A 22,770-nucleotide genomic window follows, 5' to 3' on the forward strand; every position below is an offset into this window, starting at 1 on the left:
TTCTGCAGACAATCAACCACCACCATCAGGGTTAGCAAGAGGATGGGAGAAAAATCTTTATAGTTCTTTTGGTTTTGACATTTACTTTCCATGGAAGGATAAGAGGCAAGTTCAGATCCTTTCTTGGCTTGGTCAGAATATTTAAACTACAGGACCAGAAAGTCCACGGCACATATCATGGCATGCACTGTTGAGGATCATTTCCCCCTTCAAGTGCTCTGCTTATAGAGAAACTGCACTGACAGTTTTTGATGGCAATGTTGGATATTTATCACTCTGTTCAATGAACAATGTGGCAGAGAAAGAAGAGGAAATGGTTGTATGTTGTATCACTTGTGATGATGCACACTAGAAGTCAGAGTAACTGCATACCGAAGAAGAGAATTTACATGCAGAAATTCATACTTGAAAAATATGTTTTATTGTTAATGAGGAATGCTGTATACATAGATATAAAATGACATTTGTGGAATATTACGCCACAAAAGAAACTTTGCATTGGCCATTGTAAGCCCATTGTGTAAATTTAGAAGAAGCTAAAGAAATAAAATATAACTGGGTGCTCAGTAACTATCAGTTATTGTTATCAGCTGGGAGTAGTAGCTGAACATAATCCAGACTTTCTGACAACAAAACCCACCCTGATTATGATTTGGTTTGATTCAGTTTGATTGGTGAGAGGAAGAAGCTTATTTCATCAGTCAAGAAGCTGGTGTATTCTTCACCATTTTTTCTTATTCCCAGAAGCTTAATGAAGATGAATGTCTGACACGGAGCAGTGCAGATAAGAGTCACCCTGACAAAAACAAGTCTGTCAAGAGAATATGGTCCTTGATTTGATTGCATGCAAATTTTGAAGCATGATATACTTCTTTTTAACCCTGAGTAGAAGCCAAGTTTTGATATCCTTTCCACCAGCATAAATCTGATACAAGGAATTACTCTGGATATAATTGACAGCAAGATCCGGCCCAGAGTATTAAAATAGCGGGTAACATTCCACAATTTATCAGTGATATAATTGTAAATCACTGAGACAGCATATTTTGAATTGCTACTAAACTTTAAAAATATTTTGAAGCTGTATGTGAATGATCACATAAAGTTTCTAAAGAAGCACAGTTACCTTTATACATAGATTTTTAAAATTTTTTAATGTTTATAAACCAACCAAACCTATCAACTAACAGTTGATGTGTTTTTAAATGTATTAATATTTTCCATTAAGACTAAATATTAAAAAATGTGTCAATGAGAGTATACTATAAAATCTTAGCAAATAAGCACTTACTCAGAAAGTTCCTTCTTTTGACATATATGACAATTATGTTTAGCCAGCTGACATGCAGAATACTGTTTACACCAGGCAATGAGTTTACAACTAAAATTATTTCTTAAATTATTTTAGAATAAATTAAAGAGTGTATGCTGCTGCTGGTGTTTTTTTTAAGAATTGGGTCCATTCAATGTGATTCTAAAGTGAAAAAGAGCAACACATTTGTTATTTGCTTTACATTTTGTTACAAATGTCAGTATTAGTATCCATTTAGGGTTTCTTACCTTAATTAAACGGTTGTGTCATTAAGCTAAGAACTAAAGATGGACACAATTACAGCATTACTAAAATGCTTTATTAAATAGTCAAGAATGGCAGTAAACACATTTCATCTCAAGTATGCCAATGACCCCATTTCCAGGCATTCACGACGTTTTTGCTGCAGTATAAAGCTGAGGAGATGGAATTCATGTTCATCTTGGAGTCTTCTGTTGCAGAAAAGCTGTGAAAATGCAGCATAGTGCTGCACCACTGTAGGAATATCCCTCCCTAGTATTCCTCTCTCCCCTGCTGTCTTTCAGGGGGACAGTTTACTGCTGAAAATCTGGGGATGACTTAGATATGAGACTGAAAGGAGCAGAGAGGGCGTCTGAGTAAATGTGTTTTTTCCTGTATTCTGTTTGTGTGGTCTTGGAGAACTGTTTCCAAGCAAACATTTGCTCTCCTGTGCACAGTTCAGGCAGCTCAGTTGTCTTTACATAATAGAAGAGTAGTTCCAAAGTCTGGTTTTGAATGCATAGTGATCAGCTGAGTTGACAGGGATAAGGGCATCAAAGTTTATAGTGCCAGATCTAGAAAATTGTATTGTACCTTCAGATTTCTGAGCCAGGAAATTTTGGAAGAGTATGGGCACCATTTTTTTCTGTAGCAGCTGAATTTCTGTCCAAATATACATGAATTTTCTTTGTTAATTCTGTAAGCCCTTCATACATCATTTAAAATTGCTCTGCCTAATCTGAATATCATCTGCTCCAGAAAACCTGCATTGTTTTTTAGCAGAAACAGTCTCAGAATCCAGAACAACCCTTACAATGTATGGCTAGTTCCTGTCATCTACAGCTCTCCCTGAAACATAAACTCACTTCAGGACAATTTATATTGAACTCCAATGCTGCATTCCATGGGGTGTTCTCATCTGCATCTACTGCTATGAGACAAGTATCATGCTGTGCTTATCATCATGAATACCATTAGTAGGATTCTCCTTTGACACCACCACATGACCAAGGATGTATTGTTTGCCAAAGAATGATGAGATGCTGTGTCAGGGCTTTGATGACATATAATCACATCAAGTACTTCAAGAAGCTCCTAAGTAGTCTGTGTCCATATGCTAAAATAAATAGTTATACACTAAACCATGCAGGTAAACTGAATGGTCCAAGAAAGATGTGATTGACAAATTGTTGTATTGCAGATAAACCCACGTCAGAATGTATCAGTAATTCGGGAGGCTATTGCTGAGTAATAACAGACTAGTGCCTTTCACATGAATCCAAAAAAAAAAAAAAATAAAATAAAATAAAAACATTAGCTTGCGTGGTCAGGAAACCCTTAAAAATGTTGCCATTTTCTAGTCAAGAAAAGGAATGATTTGTGCTTGGTTCTCTGCTGTTAGCACAGCTCTATATTGCAGCTGTTTGGATTGTATCTGTAAAATTTTGCAGCCATTTTGTTTCATTAACCATTGCAAAAGTTATCTGGCTGAGTTTGGAATGTATGTCACAATGTTCTGTAAGTTAATGTTCAGCTCAAGAGTGAAAAGAAAGCTGGTGGATGTGAGAGAGAAAACTGTTAGTGTGATCTGAAATTTGCCAGCATACTAACACTGAAAAGTAACACAACTCAGAAAAAGACATCCCATATCCAGCAAAGCTTAACTTCAGTAGGTTGGATTCCATTTTAAAGCTAAGCATCTATCCAAGTGCCTTGCTGGATTGTGTCCTAAGATGACAGCAGAGTATGGTTTCTGGGTTTCTTATCATAGTCAGTTCTTTCCATTGGTTTTGTAGTCTAAAGATTTTATTTCTTTGTCAAATTAAAAGATTTGACTAGAATCTGTGGACTTCTGCTCTGCTGATACCACTGTAGATTTCCACTCTTGTAAATAAGAGAATTTGTTCCTGGTCTCAGACTTCTCAACTGTGCATCTGCCCTTGTGTATGAGCAGGATCAAAACTGAGTTACAGCTGGCCAAGGAGGGCTTAGAGCAGCTCTTTTGAGCTGCAGTTCCCCTGGAGTAGCACAGTCCCACATAGACCCATGGAGTGTAATTCTCTCTCTAGCAAGGAACTGGGAATGTTTCCATTGCGTTCAGCAGTGCTTGATTCCATTTATTTACCATAACAATTGAACTGCATTATAAAGTATTGCTTGAGTAAAGATTTCAAGCTCAGGATCTGCATGTCTAAATCTAAGGAGCTCCAGGTATGGTTATCTTAATGTCTCTTTGATGCTCTAAGGGCTTCTCTCTGGGCTGAAGTCTAACCTAGAAGAACACCTTAAGTTTTCCCAACAGGTACAGCATAGTCAACCATCTTTCTCCTGGCTCAGTCTTTGGTGTGCCAATTTTATTTTGTTTTTATATGCTTGCTGCAGCTGCAACAAGCAAAGTTAGCTTCTGGTTTTAGGTTATATTTGTAAGCTTTCTGTCAACATGTAAACAAATGGCAAAGGTCTTTACTAATCTAATACTTAGCAATTATAGAGAAGATTCTATTCTGTCTTTGATTTCCCTTGTGACTCTGCTTTAATTACACTTGTTTCTATTCTGTGTTTGCTCTAGGTGCACAAATGCCTCATGAGTTTTGCTGTCTTCCTTTCTTGCATTTCTTTCAATTTTAATGCCATTTACTCGTGTCCCACTGTTAGTTGGTTTTGGTAGAGTTCTTTAAGCTGTAGAAATACTGTATGATTATTCATGCCAAGGAAAGATTAGATGTTATGTAATATGAAACAGACACTAAAATAACTCTGATAGCCAGGTAAAACCAAAGAATCTCCTAATTGAAGTACATTACCTTGGAGCATAATGTTCTGTCATTGTAAGCCTCAGATCTCTCTGTTATTTATGTTTAAACATTCAGAAGAAAAAAATCTGCAGCTCATGCATTTGCTGTGCAATTTTCTTTCTATTTCCATGAGTCTGAATGCCATATTTTTCATTTTGTTAGATGGTGACATTTATGTGATGGTTACACAGGTAAATGACAGTGTTTAGTTGCAGCAATTCTGTACCAAACCCGTTATTATGCCATTGAACCATTTGGAAAAGTCTGTATGCAAGTGATCAATGTCCTGCTGAAGAAGGGAATGTCATTCCACTGATGTGTGCATTCCACTTTCTGACCTTCTGTGTACATGTTTAAAAGCCTCCTTTTCAATAACTTGAGCACTTTTCTCACATTTTCCCCCATGTGAGGTCCTGATGGTTTTTCCCCAGAGTCTGTGAAGTCCTGTACTGTGAAGTCCTCTCCTGACATGTGAGATGTGTGGCTGCTTCTCCACAGCCAGGATGTGCAGTGATTGTGGCAGTTTGTTCATCATGTGGTTCTGCTTGCTCCCATTCAGTGCACTGTCTGAAATGAATAACTATGGGAAATTAATGCCATTTGGATATTTTCTTAGAAGAATTGCCAGTTGGAATTTAATTCTGTTTATCTTTTTCACTTGCACAAAGAATGTAGGCAGTCATTGCTGTCCTGTCACTGAGATGGTCTTGATAAACTTGAATGACAAATAAAAAGGTTGGTTTACAGCATTAGGCATGGTAGCAAATTCTAAAGGGTATCAGAATATGTGAAAACTGGACAGAAATCATCTCTAGAAAGATTAATAACAACTGAGATGCTTCCTTTCAGAGTTTTTGCAGAAGGATTATGGCCTTTATTCATATACCAGTTATGTATGCAAAGAAAACTTGTAAATCTCCTTCCCCAGCAACACCTGTGTTTCAAATGGCTGTTACTGCAGCAAAGTTATGACCAAATTCTTGCCTTTGTGTTCTTGGGGGCGGTGCCAGTGTTCCTTAGTGTCCTGGTAGTTGGCACAAATTACTATCAGTGGAACTGAGCATAGAATTTGGCTCATGGTATCTCCTCCATTGCAAGAAATTCTTTGAAATCATTTATGGTCACTAAAATAACTTCTGAACCTTTTAAAAACCTGTGTTTCGTATTTGCAGTGCGCCCTTTAGAGGTGCAATACCTCTTTAACTATTATGAAAACTTTCTAGAACTGCTTACTTTGAAAACAGAAAGGGATGGGTTTGTAAACTGTAAATAACAGAAATCTCTCATGTTACTTATTTTTTCAATGACTGTGACCTTATGCACTGTGAATGCTCTGTGATATGGGGTCCATTGTACAGATAAACATGTCATGAAATCCAAATGGATTTAATGTGATAATTTGTTACAAAATGTTGGCATGATATTTGATTATTTTTGTTGTGAAAATTTTAAAAAATAGTTAACTCAGCATTTATAAAGATGATAGCACTCAGTATTATAATGCACTATATAAAAATATGTACACTATCAATAAATTATATAAACAAGAATGTTTGCTGGTTTTTTTCTCAGATGATTAGTAGATGTGAAACATTCTTATATATATTGTTGAAAATCTAAAATTTCAGACATGTGCCTACACATGTTAGCTTTTTGGAGAAATCTGGACCCTGCTGAACAGAGTGACAGAAGGCCCCACATTCTGTGTATTCTAGGGAGTATTGCCTGGATCAAGCCAATTTTTGGAGTGAGTTAAGTGTATTGGTTTGATTTGCAGCAATTCCGAAACACACAATTTGCTCTTTTGGGATCAGAAAACTGAGAGCTCAGTTTGCTGAGAACACAGTTTGCTGTACTGAGGCACTGATCCAGAAGCAATTCTGGCAACCTTAGAAAAAGCCCTGATCAAGAGCGTTTTGGCTGCCTCATCCTGTGATATTTTGGTGTCCAGCAGGTTCACACTGAGTACTGCATGCTGATGAGAGGCTGGAAGTAAGGTCCAGAGGCCACACAGTACTATTTTCCTTTCCCAGTTCCCTAGGCTCTGGAAATACTCCTTACCCTTGATTTCCCATTTCCAGCATGCCTGCAGTCCACCTCAGGGTGTGTGGAGACTCCCAGTATATTGTGTATAGTCTGTGGTGCAGTCTGTGCTGGGCCTCAGGAAAAGCTTTAAATGCATTTCTTGGAAAAAGAGGAGCTGAGAGTTTATTTACCTCATCTCATGGCCTGGTGTGTTATCAGTTTCATTAGACAAGAGTCTTCTCATGAGTACTCCTAGCCAGTTTACTACCAGGAGATGCAAGTTAAAACAAAGCTTGATCTTTTTTTTTTAAGCACTGTGTGTGAGACTGGAATCCCTACTGCTGTATAAACCTGGCATGAGCCACTGTGGGGCTTTTTGTGCATCTACAGAAAAGCTTTATGGAAGTGGAGAAAAAGGATATTCTGCATTTTCTGAATTTTGAAAAAGATTTCATTCTTCAGTGTATGCTAGGCTAAATTTTTCTAAGCTGGGAACAGAAAAGGATTCCTTCTTTTACAAAGAATTAACTTTTAAAAATCAGAATCTGAATGTGAAAAGTGCCTCTTCATTTAATCCTTCCATCCTTGACACTGTGACCCATCATGATCTGTTATGTAATAGGCTCTATAAAAGGCACATAATCTATGGATTAGTGACACAATAGGCATGACAGTTCCTGAGGACTCCTATCACAGGCCATATTATTGATGTAGCCTCTCCCTCCTGTATGGAAAGCAGAACTGTGGTGTAATCTGGGTATATTCTGAAAGCCCTTTATTGTAGCTCAAGTGCTCATTGTACTTAATGGCTTCCCCCATAAGCCATTTTTAAACCTTTCCAACCCAGCTGCATGAAACTACAAAAAAGGGCTGCAGGATGCTGTGGCTTAAGATGGAAAGAGTGAATCAGTCCTAGAAGAGAAATAAATTCCTCCCATTTGGCTTGGATTTATCACAGAAAAATGTCAATTTGAAGTAACTGGATATGATTTTGTCATTTAGCTTTTTTGTAATTGTTTCCTTCCAAAGCCTGATTCTAGAACACGTTGTCACATACTAAACCTGTCAAATCTCCAGCTCAGAAAGACACCTAGTAAAGCTTGAACAAAATTTGTCTTCTTTTTCATATTTTAAATATTTTACAGAAGTGCTGAGCATTTTGCAGAAAATATGGGACTTTTAAAATTAAATTTGGTCAATATCTTTAACAAAACAAATTTCAAAACTTCAAACTTCTGAAACTGCATTCTTTACATAGGAAATAACATTAAATTTTTTACTCAAATCACATGAAACAGATAGCACCAAAATACTGGAATTTTGTATTCTGTATTTTTTGCCATTTTTTCCTGGACCTATTTATTTGTTCTAGTAATGTTTTCTTCTTCCCTAAAAATATAATTGGAATTTTCTAACTCTGTTGTGTTCTGCATTTGCAAAATCTTAAGTCTTTGCCTAGGATGGCTGCCTGTTTGTGTGAACAGTTTTCTCTGTGTGAGCAGATCCATGCAGACAGCACAACTTTGCAATGTTTTGTCTCAGCAAAACTTTTTTTCCAGCAGAGCAAGGGCAAATGCTGAATGGGCCTGGTTCCTGCTGAATTGCAGGGGAGGGAGGTGTAAACTGGGGTAGGGTTGAATTTGTGTGATGCATGTAGGAGATTGTTCTCATGCCAGTACCTGAGGTGCATTTCAAAGGTGCCCAGCTAGTGAGTAAATCTAGAAGATTTTTTTTTCTTGGACCTCTGAGCCCAGAACCCACAGAGGATTCAGAGCTGAGATCTGACAAGTCTGCAGTAAGGGATGAGTGAATCTCAGCCAACCAGTTTGTTTAAGAGGACTAAATTTTTCATGAATGAGTTTGTTGTTGCCTGAAAATGACTCCAGGAGCTGGAGCAAGGAGATCCTTAATATTGTAGAAAAGAGCATTACAAGATACAGTAGCTGAAAATTTAAAATTAGATAAGGCAAAAAAATCAGGTGTGAATTTAAATAATGGCAGAAAGTAAGCACTAACATGCCTTACTTAGAACAGTGGTGAATTTTCCATCATGCAGTCTTTCAGTAAGGCTCTTTCTAAGATAATAATGTTTCTAAGATAAATCCTTGTAAAAGCTGCTGGAAGATAAATTTCCTAATGTGAACTGAAGTTACAGTCTTTATTAAAAAAAAAGGGAAATTTTTGACTTGTGTTCCATCAAAGGTGTGACTTGGTGATGGTGAAAGTCTCCCTGACTCTTTCTAGCTCAGTGCCAGCAGAACTGGCTCTGTGTTCTGCACTGAGGTCCAATTTCCCTCTTGCCAATACACTGACAGCTCCCTGGCATTTGCATTTCTGCTCTGGACTGGACTGTGTATCGCTGTCTATTTTCAGAAGCCAGAGAAATTCCTTCTAAAGATAAAGGGGGCAAAAAATTACTTTCGTCTCCCTTCCACTCCATCCATTTGCTTTTCTCCACCTCTTCTTTCTACTTCTGCCTTATTTTTTCCATTATGTATTCTCCTAACATCAAATACTTCTGGAGCCACGGGGCTGCCAAACAGGGGTGCCACCAGCCCTGTCTGGCAGCACATCTGGCAGCCCCCAGCCTGCACAGCTGGTGTGTTTTGGGTCAGATTCCCGCCCAGCAGAGCCTCAATCGCTGGCAGGTCAAACGTGCACCGAGCCCGGCTGAGCTTCCCAGCCTGGAGAGCTCTTCATCTGCCAGCAGTCACACTACTTAGCGTTAGCTTTTGCTTTAACTGGGAATGCTCTTGCAAAGCTGCCCTCTGCCAGCATTAGACATTTCGTTTTCTCAGGTCCTGTGTAAATAGAAAGGTTTCCAAGCTCCATCTGGTTCCAGTTACTCAAGCAGTAGAAATACACATGCTTCAGGAATTTGCAGACGGAGGCTTACTGCTTTGCTGCCTTACAAAATCCTTTACAAAGTTCACTGTGCTCCGTTGCCTCCTGGTATACCTGTAGTCTGTAAAATGATTTCTTCTGAAACCCTCTCAGGTGAGAGAAACAAATTAGTTCAAAGTCTCGGGCCCTTCTTTCTAATAAGGTTAACCTGCTTGCACTACTAAATATGGCTTTATAAACACACATACACTCACACACACACACACCCTTGACCACCAAAGACTGCCTCTTCCTGAAATCCCCCGTTCATATAAATACAGGAAGTAGAAATAAGAGAGGCTAAAATCGGATCTTCTTGGTAGTTTGCTTTCATTTCAGTGCTTGTTTAGTCCTCTGCCCTTTGATACTACTGAGCCTGAAGCTGGTTTTAAACATCTTCCCCCTCGCGCCCTTGAAATACCATCTTCAGTACAAAACCTGAGGATGGTGAAGTTCTGCTCAGCGATGGGAAAGAATTGCTTTTCTGACCGAGGAACTCTCAAGCCACTGTGATACAGAAAGTGACTTAAAGTTTGCTGTAATGATGAAAACATCAGCAGGAGAGAAGGGAGCCAGGGATGACTCAGGGTAAGTCCTGAATCTTTAGTGACTGTTCATTTTTAATAACTGTTGCTTTCCTTTTCCTACTTAACAAAGAGTTCCCGGCTGCATGTTGAGCTGACTGCTGAGTTACTAGTTACACAGTCACAATGGTGTGGCATGACTGTGTTGTAATTTACAGTATTTCCTTTAACTGACATGTTCCAGCTGAAAACAAACTGCAATAGCTTTATTTAGCTTGAACCTTAGCTATTTAAGGAAGAAGGATAAATCCAAATCTACAGTTTGGGGCAGAGGACAGAAAAAGGGACTTCTTTGGTTTTGGAAATGTGACAAAGCTTTTCTGGGAGGCTTGCTTTCTTTTTGCTCAAATGCAGAAGTGGATAAGGGCTTGTCCTTATGAGGTGCTGGTCACTTCAGTGCCTGCACACTGAGGTGTACACAAACCCCGTCCTTACACTCCCAGGAGACTTCAAGTGTACTTTCTGTCAGGAAAAGGCTTCCCTTGCCTCTGGCCAAAACACTGCACCTTGCAGGACCAAATCCCAGGAAAACAGTGGGAGGCAAAATGGGTTTTGATACAAAGGACCGTCAGCAAGCTACTGGGATTCCAGGATAAGGCTGGAATCCTCCCAAGGCTTGGTTGTATCATAAAGCCCATGCTGAAGCTGGGCATTTCTGTTTCCTGTTTTAAACAAGCAAGGGAAAATTACATAGCTGCTGGAACTGTCAGTCACACCCCTCTGCCCCTTCCCCCTTGGAAAACCATAATAATAGCAGATACCGAGACTTTTTCTTATCTGTCTAACACACTTAGCCTGTTTTCCATGAATAAAGTTTTCAGATATTTCTGTGATGGATCCAGTAGAAGCAGCTCTGTGGATGGGTGGACAGATATGGGATACTTGCATTTCCAGTTGCTGAGGGTGCTGCCCTACCTAGAGCACGCTCAGTCAAATGGGGAAATTGCTGCTGACAGGGCACTGTGTGATGGTTTTACTGTAGCACTGCTCCCAAATGCACACATGGGGTGGGGGGGATGGAGGCAGAACCCTGCATTGCAGTTCTCATTGCTTTTGCCTTGTTCAGTTGTTTGCATTAAGTGGAACAATGGCACTCCTGTTTCAAGGTATAATTCCTCAGTTCCATGTAATGTTAAACACTCAGGGACAAAGATCACACAGCTGTCAGGAAAAAAATGAAAGCATCCAATCCCTGTAGAGTGGTGAGAGGAACTTATTACTTGCACTTTGCAGATATTCCCTGCATTTGTGACAGTTAAGATGTTAAGTGTGATAGACTGGAAGATATATTTGTTTATCTCTTTGTGAGATGTCTGAAAGGAGCCACGTGCTTGCAAAGGTTTGTTTTCTGTCTAGAGTTGCAGGAAAAAGTAAAAACTAGATCAGGACTGTAAATCAAGTGGTTGGAGAAATATTGAAGCATCAATGGCCATGCTGCATGCATTCTTTATATGTTTTTTGAGCATCTGAACAAGTTAACAGAATGACCTTTTATTTCATTCACTGATTGTCTTTATTTCCAATCTATCTTCCACTCATAAAGAGGAACTTGGCTATTTTAAAATCTATTTTAACTCTTTTTGTTTACATACTATAATATTGCTGAAGATCCTCAAAATTACATTTTAGCATGCACACATTGTGGCTTCCAACACATTACAGAATTAGAAACATTTCTAAGTTGTGTTTAGCTGATTTCCTGTTATGGTTACACTGAATTAGGTGCAAATTACACAAAGTATTTGGAATTCATCGCTTTCAAAAGAAATGGTAACCTAAGGCAAGGTGTTGATGGAGAATCTAAACCTGATTGTAAAATTCTGTGCACCAAAATTGCATGTGAAATTCCTGAGATTGCCCCTCTGCTCAGCATAGTTTAACATTAGTTAAAAAGGAAAGCTTATTCACATGCACAGGAATGATGGCAGTGCAAATTATCATGGAAGTACCCCAGCCACTTGGAAATATGCATGCATTCATTCCTATTAAGGACCTGGGTCTATTCTGCATCTAGTAAATCCATAAACAAGTTTTGCTGATTTTTGTCTGTCAAATGTCAGAAAGACAGTGGGGAGAAATCTACCTCCAGAATTAGTAGCCACTCAGAGAGGAATGAGGGAGAAGTGCAGCTAGGAGCTGGATAGAAATCAATCTAATCAAATTCTTCCACAATGCTATGGGAGAGAAGCAGGGGAATTTAACATTTAACCATTAATTCTCACCTAGAGTGAGGCTAACTCCTAGGAACATTATAAAGTGGTGAGATCACAAAACATCTGGAGAAATGTGAGCTGCTTGACCATGGTGATCATGGTTTCATGTAAAGATAAATGCCTTCACTCCAACATCTGGCAAATGTATGGAGGATATGATGAGTAGAGCAGGCAGGAGCTGAGACAGAAATGTTATGAGCAAATATTGAATCCATCCTTGAGAAAATGGCTGTTTCAGGTAGCTGGGATGGGTTACAGTGGTTCTCATTTCTGGGACACCAGATTACCTAATGCAGTAATGATTGTGCATCTTTTGGTGACATGTCTTTTTTTGGCACAAAACCCACATCACAGTTGACAGGTTTCATGTGATGAATGTAGACATAAAGAGGTCAAACACTGGAGGAATCTGTAAACTGAACCACTCTCATAGATTCACAGATTTTACCTTCAGAAGGGAAAGTTTTGATTGTCTAGTCTGATCTCCTGTGTAGAGCAGACCATGGAACCTATGAAGCATCTATAAAAACCAGGACTTCTACTGGAATGGGAGTTTTCACAGAATAATGGAATATTCTGTGATCCCACAAGGATCATTGAGTCCAGATCTTGTATGAATAGCCCATACAGGGATTAAATCCATGACCTTGGTGTTATTAGTTGGTCACAAGAGCTTTGTTATCAAGGGATTCTTCTACCCAGGCTACACATAGCTCTCTGCAGTGCAGTAAGTAAATCTTAGACCAACTTTTATCAGGATCAGGTTTGAAATGAGAAAAAAATTATTTAAAACTCAAGAGCCATCCTTTGTAAAGGACTAAATCTCAGATTATTTGAATCAGTGGAAAAAGTTCTGTTTCCCTCAGGAATTCTTGTAAAGTTCTCCTCATAGAAAAGGAGTACTCTCACCAGAACCCGTGAGATGTGGTGTTTAAGGGGGAAGGGACAGTTCAAGCAACTGGAAACAAATCAGTGTTATTAAATCCCTGCTGTCTGTCAAGCTCTCATAAGGGATATACACTTTCCAGTCGAGAAGGATGGTGCTTCTCAGGAGGGAAAAATCTGTGCTCAAGATGCATTGCACCAAGACTGGGATCTCACTGTAAAGATACAAAAAAGGAGGTGCTCTCCAAAGCTACCTGAATTTGCTAGGGAGGAGACAAAAATCTCCCAAAACTGATTTAACTGAAAAGCATGTTTACAACCACACTGACTTGTTACATGGTTTTTCCAGCACTTCCAGTTTGTGAGTCCTTGCCAAACTTGGTGGATGCTTGGAACACGTTGTGCAGTGGCACTGGTGGTAGCAGAGGAGGCAGCTGTCCCTTTGGTTCCTAGAGGACAGACCACAGTGGGAATATTGCCCCTGAGCAGGAACCTCTCAGCACTGCAGAGTCTTATACCAGTGCTCACAGGAATGGGTGCACAAATGTAAGCAACATTCTGATCATCTACTTTCTACTACAGGTTCAGCTAAATATAGTTTTTCACTTCCTGTCCTAAATGGCTACGTGCTGGTTTGTACTGCTGGCTTTACAACCTAGAGGCAGCACAGGCTGAAAAACATGCACCTAAGGTGCACACATCTCCCTTGCTCTGTGAGCACAGGTACTCACATAAAGCACTGGGTCCTGGAGAACAGCTGGGAGGGCTGCTTGGCACAAATTTGGGCTGGCTTCATACCTTATCAAACTGTAGGGGGATAGAATATAAGAAAATAAAGATAGTGTAGAAAGTAATCTTACCCCTAAGGAGTTGCAGCTGGGCCAATTATCAAAGATTAGGAACAGACATGACTTTAACAGGCCACAGCTGTAAGCAATGAGAAGAAGATGCTATAAAAGAGTGGGGTGGGTGGGTGAGAAGGGAACTGCAGTCAGTTGGCCTTTTGGTGAAGAGGAAAGAGTCAGTACTCTGAGGAGCTGCCCACGAGAAACACCAAGAAGGTTTGGAACTTTTGTGATAGGAGACAACAGCATGGAACCCCTGCAGTAAGATGACAACATCAAACCATGTGTATGTAGTCCAGGTATTTTAGAGATTCTCTATTTTATATCATACTTCCAAATGATAATTGGATTTTTTCCACTCGTTAATCAGTAAATATAGATAGTTTCTCTGAGAACAGCAGTATAGGATTGTGAGACTGAGAAAAATCTCCAAAATTACCTGAATAATAGACATTAAAGAAAATACCTAAACCAAATCCATTAGGAAGAAAAAATCTGGAGAGTTTTAAATGCTTGTCTGGGTCAATTGATAAAGAGCACAGAAACCTTAGTGAAACTTGGACTAAATATTGTACATCTCAGACCTTCAAACTTTATAATTTTGAAGGGAGAAGGTTTTTTGCATTTGAGACTAGAAATAAATAGCTTTTTGGAAGGTGATTAGAATGAACAGGCAGCTGTTTGGAATGACTGGTCAAATTCTAATACACATGGATCTGTGGGTGGAGTGAAGATATGGTCATCAAAAGCCCTTGGTGCCTCAGAAGTCTATCACGCTTTGCCAACTCCATCAAAAGGCATTCCCCCTGTGGAGGGAAGGGTGTCTATGTGTTTGTGATTGTTTCAGTTGCCCTTTGTGAGGAATTACAAATTAATGGCAATGAATTTAGGTATTTAATTTGTCATTATAATCTTTCTAATTAGGTTTAGCTTTAGAAGGAACCAGTGCAAAGCACGTTTTGCACATGTTCTGTGGAAGAGCAAAGAGAGGCTGTGATGTGTTTTGTTATAATGTCATCAGCTCTGGGTGGTCCTAAAGTCACAGGGGATGGGATGGACCTGGTCTTGGCAGTCCCAGTGTTCAGAGCAGCAGCTGAATCACAGATTATTTTGCTGACCTGGCACTTTTAATTCCTTCTGAGGAATTATTAAAGCAGAAATAGTTACAAAGCTGAGATGTTTGATCATTATTTTTTAAAAAATTAGTTTTAAAGTATTCATACTACCAAAGAAGACTTTCAGATTTCTCTAGACCAAAACTGAGAAAACAAGAATGAAAGGAGATTGCAGAAGAGAGTTTAAGAAGGTCTTCAAGAACCAGTGGAAGCAGTTAAAGCAAAATCATGCTACAAGGGCAGTGAAGTTGCAATTTTTGGATCTCAAAGCAGGCATTGGTCTGCAGTGGTCTGCCATTCGATCTATGTCCTACATTTCTTCCTAATGCCAATTTTGAGATTAGTTTTTTTTCTGTGGTGTTGGGTAGGTGTTTCATGATGAGCACTGAAGCAGAATCTATAGAATGAATCCTCATTTGGAGCTAGGTAGGAGCTAGACAACATCATGCATGCCTGGCTGTCTGTATGAGAAAATATCTTCTTAAAAATCTAGGCACAGGTACATGGGAGGTTTAGTGAAGGTGCTTTCTTCTCCAGAATTTGCTGAATGGGGGGAGGCGGTGCCCACACTGCCCTGGTAGGCATGGCTTGGGTTCCTGACTGTGCTCTAGAACTTGAGCAGTAGAACTTGTTCAAAGCTGGGTCAGGTTGCCAGAAGTACTGGCCATGGGCCACAGAGAACATTGTATGGCAATTGTGGGGTGAAAGCAGTGGGGGCCACCCATGAACTCAAAGAGCAAGGTGCCTGAGGGGCAAATATGTGACTGAGTCCTGTCCTGGTGACACACCACTTGAACAGCTTTTCCAGGAGAGCCAGCCAGCAGTGGAGTCCTCTGGAATTCACTGTTGTGAGCTGGGACATGCCTGTACTGCACAGGGGGAGATGTCAGGGTGCTGGGCACAGCCTGGCTCTGGCACTGATCTAGCTGCACAAAGGGGAGAACACAGCTGAACAGGCAGGCATCCATGGAGAACTAGCCACCACAAAAGATGCACAGGGTCCAAATCTGTCTGTGTCAATGCTTCCCAGCCAGAGAGAGCTGCCTCTGATACACAGGGGAGAGGAGAGCTGTCCTTGTCAGTATTGCACCCCATTGCTGTGGAGGGCAGGGCTGTTTCACAGGGTTGCCTGTGTGTATGCTGTATTTCCTTGGCACTCTCCCTCCCTCCACCAGTCTGTTTGGCAGCCCTGATCTGCTCATACAATGCAGGAACACCAGTGCCATTCCCTTCCCCCCACCCTGGCAAGGGGAATTCCTAAACAACACAAATGCACAGGGCTGAGTTGGAGCTGTGCTCTGGTGTCAGTCTGGAGTAACCCCAGAGCTGGAGCTGGCTGAACTCAGAATCCATCCCTGGCTGTCAAGGGGGTGCATCCCAGAGAGGCAAGGCAAGCTTTCAGCTGGTGTCCTTTGATTGTGAACTTTGTGGGGGAGGGAGGGGGGAAATGTCTGTCAAAATACCTGGTACCACAGCCCTGTGAAGCAGCTGTGGTCGAGGGAGCAGTGCTCTTCAACCTGTGCAAATGAAACAGAGCCACAAGCATCACCCAGTATGGTAAATATCGTAGCCACAAGCCTTTCCTCTGTCCATTCTGTACCTGTCTAAACTCTCTAAAGTAATTCTGCCTATCTCCAGAAATGAGATCCCTCTACCCAGCTGAAGGGGACCATGAAGGCAGTGCTTCCCTCAAGATAATCAGTTACAAGAGTTTTGAAGTGCTTAGCTCCTCTTTGCCTGCACCCAAAATGGAATAAATCTTTTTGCAAGTGAAGATGATTACTTGAGCAGTGAAGGATTAGCAGATGTGAGCATTACATAGCTGGTTGTGCTAGTCACATTTTCCTAAATAGATATTCTGTTAGATACACACAAGCCAGGGAGTGCTATGGAATGCAGCTCTTTCCAAATAGATTAATACACACATGCCTATGTGTGTGCCTTTCCCAGACTTTCTATTAGCTTTTTGCTAAACAGAGCAAAAGCTATTTGTGTCTGAGTAAAGGATTTCTGCCTTCTGAATTACTGGTACCTTTAAAAGGGACAGAGTGTTTTTAGTAACTGTAATCACATGGTGTGAATAATATAAAGTCCTTGTCTTTATGAAAGGATCTCTGGGTGGTTCATGGATATTAAGCCTCCCAACAACCAGCTAAAGACAGATACTGTTACTATAGGAAGGGAAACTGAGGCACAAATTAATGGAGCTGATTTGATTATAGTCACTTATGTCATAGCCCAATCCCCTGGATCTTTGTTGAGCAGTGGAACTCTGGGTTTCCTCAGACCATCCTTTAAGTTTGGGGTGGTGCTAGGAGCAGAATCCCTTTCTCAGAAAGCCTTTTCTCTTTGGTGGTTGAGTTCCCTGCTGGATTATGGGACTAAACCAGCTCTCCTCAGTGTTTACACAGCCTCTACAGCTGAAGCAAAGGTGGGGTGTGGGGAGAATGTGGAAAAGGTACTCTTCCTCCAGCACCCTCTGTGTCCCTGGATGAGGAGGAGCCCAAAACCCCACCCTGAGAGTTGTTCTCTGAGGCAGGCCTGGAATCCTGGCTCTGAGAATGATCCTGCAAGAGGTGTGGCTGCTGGGAAATGCTCTGGGTGGCTCTGGGTCTGTGTATCCCTGGTAGGGTTGGAACCCCTGTCTTACTGCTTGAAATTATCTCCTGACCATGTTAATTAATATGTTTGCTTTGCTTTTGCAAGGCTAATGAATTGTTGGGAATTTCAAATGCTTTCTTGAAAGCAACTGAATACAGACAACCTTCTGGATGCTGGCAGAACTTTGCCAAATACAGGGAATCCACACTGCTTATGTACATCCCTCCCATGGCCCTCCAGAGAAAGCCAGTCTTTTGAAGGCTCTCTCTTGTAAAAGCAGCTGTTGGGCAGAACAGAAAGCAGCTGCAGCCCCTTGTGAACTGGATTAAATTTTCTGTTGCTTGGAAAAATTCACCAAGGAAACAGAGAGGGACCAACAAATAGCAGAGTCTGGAGAAAGACAGCACTGCTGGCTACCTGCATCACTGTTCTGCAAATTGCTAGCAGACTTCTAGGCAAAAAAAGGTTGTCACACATACTTGGCTAAATGACAGCCTGGGACCCAGCCCAACCTTTCATCTTGCCTGCCAAGAATCTTTCTCTTCTCTCTTTCCTTTTTTGCCCTCCTTAAGTTCTCTTCAAGGATTTTTCACTCCTGATACCCTCCACAAAACAAGAAACCAAGCAAAGCTCAAAGCTTCTTCTGCTGAATCAACACACAGGAAAGAGCTTGGCTTTGGCCAACTTTCCTTTCTGTCCATAGGACAAAAATGTAATACAGAATGTTTTTGTGTAATTGTGTCCTGAACTCCCATTCTAATCCTTTACTGGGATTAGAAAGTAGTTAATTTTAGGCTGGATCTCACTGATAACCTTTCTAGCCAAAAGGGAAAACAACTGTTACCCTCCCAGCAGAGATTGCAGGAGGTGCACTGTGAACAGCAGCCTGAGACAGGGATGGATGATGGAGCTAGCTGTCTGGATCCAGTCTGGATTTACCCTGCCTGACTTGAGGTGTTTATTTGTTGTGTCCATTCAGGAACCCACGTGCCTGTGGTGATCCCAGTTCCAGGGAGTAGTTCAGGGTGACTGGTGCCAGTGGGCTGAATCCAAGTCTTAAATTTGTTCATGTCTCACCAAGCTGAGCAGGGAGCCAGGCCAGAGAGCTGTGTCCAGCACTCACCTTCTTTCCCCCTCCGGCCCCCTTAGTCAGAGTGCCCCAGGGTCAGACAAGCCACAGCAGCCTGGAGGTAGGGGTGGCTGCAGCACAGATGTTTTGAGCAGGACATGACCAAGACAGCCATGTTGTGGATTGTCTTAAACTGTCTTGTGGTCTGAACACAAAGCCTGTGGCTCATGACTTACCTACATTTTAGCCCTGGTGACACAGTGACCATAAACACAATTTAATAAACAATCTTGAGGTCCCAGCAGAGGTTTGGTGGGGCCTGGGGGAGCTGACAGGTTTGTCTGGCTGCTTGGCAGGATCTGTAGTCACATGCTGGGCTGGCAGTCACTGCAGGGACGTTTTAGCAGTTTCTGACACTGCTCCACTAACCAGCCCTTTAGCCCCAGGCTGTCCCACCAGCACAGGAGGACGAGGGCCATGCCCACCCACAAGACAGGTTGCACAACTTAGCAAACTAGAACACCTCTCCCACCCTGAGTTGTTTCCAGGTGTTCTGGAGGTGTTCACCACTAGAAGGTGGTGAGAGACCATGTCCTTTCACCACCTTTCCATATCCCTGAAATACCCAAACAAGCCCTTTTCTTCTTCCTCTGCTTCCCTCAGGAAGGCAGATCTCTAACCTTGCCCCAGTGTAAATGCAGGCAGGGATCCCATCAGGTAATAAAGCAAGAAATAAACGCATTTCTCTAATGCCTAATCAAAATTAATGAGGCATATGAAATTGCTGGAGTAAGGCTTAAGGGGGACAGACAAACAGAAGGTTCACAGATTTAGATATTTGTTTTTTTCACTAAGAGCACCACATATTGAAATCCATTCATACTGACACTGAAGGAAATCTTACCCAAAACATGAATAATTGTGTGTAAGCAAGCCACTTTGTGTGGTGCCTTGTGAGAGGAGAGACCTCAGAAGTCCTGTGCTCTGCTCCTTCATATTCTGCAGAATGAAAGTCCAGTGAATTTGTTTCCCTTGGCAAAACAACCATTTCTAGTTGTAAATTAAGACTGAGATAAGGGTTTGCAGATATTTCTTAGTGCAGAGGACAACTGCTCAGCATTATGCAAGTTGTGTGGTCAGCCTCTCATGTCTGGTGTGCCTCATGCCTACACTCAATCCCCTCACAGGGTGAGCAAGGCCATAGCTTTTTATCTCTAGTCTGATGCTTCTCTAAATATTTTGCCTAGGTTTTTGGCTCTAAGACATCATGCAGATTTCAAATTTTTTTTTAATATATAGGGTTTGAAACAGAATGGCTTTATGAAAGCTAAACTGCACTCTATTCTTAATGAAGTTTGAATTGGAAATTTGTCCCTCCCCTTTATTTTCCGTTTCCTTTTCCCCTCTTTGTTAGGTGATTACAATATAGAAAAGCATTCCCTGGCTTTCCATTCCTGTCTTCCTTCCTGTCCAGATGGGCTGGAAAGGGGCAAAACCTCTGCCCACTACCTTGACCCTGCAGTAAAAGCAGGGGTCTCTGTGCTTCCAGCAATTCAGGTGGTTCTGGAATGCAGAGAATAAACCTTTCTCTCCAGGCTGTGGCTCAGCTGGGCCCCTCTTGAGCACTGACATGGGAGGGTGAGGGAGATCTGGTGTTTCCTTATGATCTTAAAGCCTAGGAAGTTGCTTCTCTTCTTCACAACATTTGCTTCTGGTTTCTGCGCTGCACAAGCCTTTCCAGAGAAGCTGGATTATCCAACAAACATGTTTGCACAATTTTGTTGAGGAAAATGTCTGTTCTCTAGCCACTGTGACTCTGCCTTGGCTGGTGCTCCAGCAGCTCTCTTCTCTTTGCCCTGAAAGGGCCTTGCAGAAGTATAAATGATCCTTCGTTGCCTGCACATAAAGAAAAACCTTTAGCTTTGCTGATATGCTGACATTCCTAAGAGAATAATTTGAGTTTGACTTAGGCAAAGGACAAATGCCCTGAAAATCTCTGATTGTAAATGTGGGGGAGAGCAGCTTATCATTAACTGACTGTTGTTAGGAAGGGAGCACAGCTAATAAAACCTGCAAAGTGGTTTTGACTTGACAAAGTAATTTTGACTGAGTAAAAAGAGAAATACAGTTGATGCTTGTGAGATAAATTGTTGTTTGCAAAATATATATGTAAAATAAATACAAAATAAATTTACAAAAATAAGTATGTAAAGTTACATAAAGGCAGCAGTACAGTTTGGGAATACCAGCCAAGGCATGTTACAACAATAGGATATAATAGCCCCAGTCCAGTGTGGGGCCACAGGCAGCATATTCCATTACTCCATTGGTGTTATTGGATGCAGGAAATGGCTAGACTGAAAGGGAAAAAAAAAAAAGCAGGAGGATCTTTGAAAGAAGGGCCCTTCCTTCAGGAAATTTGTGGACGTTTAAGTTGTTTCCATCCATTCCATGGCTGTGAGTGTGTGTGAGAAGGCTTGTTTGTTAGTAGAGCTGTCCTGGGAACTATCAGTAATGAAAATTAGCTTGTACTTTTTGGAGGTTTTATGCATATGCAGTTCTTTATTGTATACATGACTTTGTGTATTTAAATAGAGGGGCAGACCTAATGAACCTAGGGGCCACAGAGAAGCTGGGAACTTAAACATTTTGTTACATCTCCCCACCCCTTGAGAGAGCTCTTTGCTGAAAGATTGTTGACAAGAGGGTCTGACAGGTATATTGCTGCTCCTTCTCTATAAGCACTTACAATTAATCTTGATTAATTTAGGAGGAAGAAACATTGGAGGGTTCATGGGAAGCACTGCAGGCACCCCTGCTTCTCTGTTCCTGGGTTACTTGGCCCTGCTGATCCCACCCTTAGAGAGGCACTGCTGGTCCTGAGCAGCAGGTTTGTGCTCTGGGCAGGGACAGTGGTTACACATCCCTCACAGCAGCAGCAGCAGCTCTCATCCAGCAAGGCTCCTGCAGAGCTGACCTGACTCCTCACCTTTCAGTGGGGCGAGGCTCTGCAAAGTTCACAAGCAGATAATCTGCAGTCACATCCTTTGCCTGCACTAAGTAATGAGGAAAATCCATGTGTGAGCTTTAAACCCAGTGATGGCAGGAGCCAGGGCAGCAGGGCTGAGCGGAGCTCGGCCATTCTGCTCCATGTGTTTGTGCAGAGCCTGCTCCTGGGGCTCAGCTCCTCCAAGCCAGCCCAGCTATCCCTGCTGAGCTCTGCAGGCAGCACTGCATGTCCACACAGCTCCTCCACTGTGCTGCTGACCCATCAGACCTTCAAGCAGAGCCACTGCATAAGACACCAGCCTGGTGTCATATGTGACCAGAAAACTCAGTGGCTAGTGGTTACTTAATAAATTGACACATGATTTACAGTTCTTCCACCTGCACAAGTGGCCATGACACCTTTTTGCCCTTGAAGTGTAGTAGAGCTTGTTCATTTTTGTAACTTCCTCTGTTGGTTTTCACTGGTGAGTGGTTTAAGGGTAGGTGAGCTGTCCCACACCTAATCACCTGATTCCTCTGTGCCTTTAATGGAGCTCCCCAGCAGGGTGATCGCTTGTTCCACTTTGGCAAACTTAGATGAATGTGTGCAAACAGGGCCCGGATGCATGCAAACCTGCTAGCCTTCACAGAAGTGGGCATTTGGGAATCCCTGGCAGGTACAGAAGAGCTCACTTCAATTGCAGAGTGCAAAATTCACTGTGGAAATTGATGGTGCCAGTAACAGAAGGTGGAGTAGGTGGGAGACAGAGTTTTGCTGAGCTGTGAGGTGCCAGGATATTTAGGAGACCCTTGGTTTGTCTTTCCTTTTGGCAGCTGGAACAGCTGCTGTATTGGCTGTTAAGCTTGGTCTTTCCCAGGCTGAGCCAAAACTCCTGGACATGCAGAGCATCAGCTGTAGACCAAAGCGTAGAAGGGTGGACAATTAGGTAGAGGAGGAACAAGGGGACCAGTGAGCAGGAGGAAGTGCTCTGCCAACCACAGGCTTTCCACGGACCGCAGACTGAGCAGCACAACTTCCTGAGCTAGAAACTTGTCACCAGGGTGGACCAGTAACACAAGCATTCTGCAAGGGGGAGGACACTGGACAGCCAAGCCTGCCTCATGGGACATGTCCAGCTTCTCACACAATTTCCATTATCCAATTTTTCTGTACATCCAAGAACCTTACAATGCAGGAAGCTCCCATGGCTTGCT

The 22,770-nt window shown here is 41.8% G+C and overlaps 1 protein-coding gene across 1 annotated transcript in view; it reads left to right on the plus strand.

Moving 5' to 3' along the window:
- The window catches only part of LOC118687349 (ras and Rab interactor 3-like), a 153,121-nt gene that overhangs the window by 78,973 nt on the left and 51,378 nt on the right, over positions 1 to 22,770 (plus strand).

This window comes from Molothrus ater, chromosome 6, assembly GCF_012460135.2.
Source record: "Molothrus ater isolate BHLD 08-10-18 breed brown headed cowbird chromosome 6, BPBGC_Mater_1.1, whole genome shotgun sequence".
NCBI lineage: Eukaryota > Metazoa > Chordata > Aves > Passeriformes > Icteridae > Molothrus > Molothrus ater.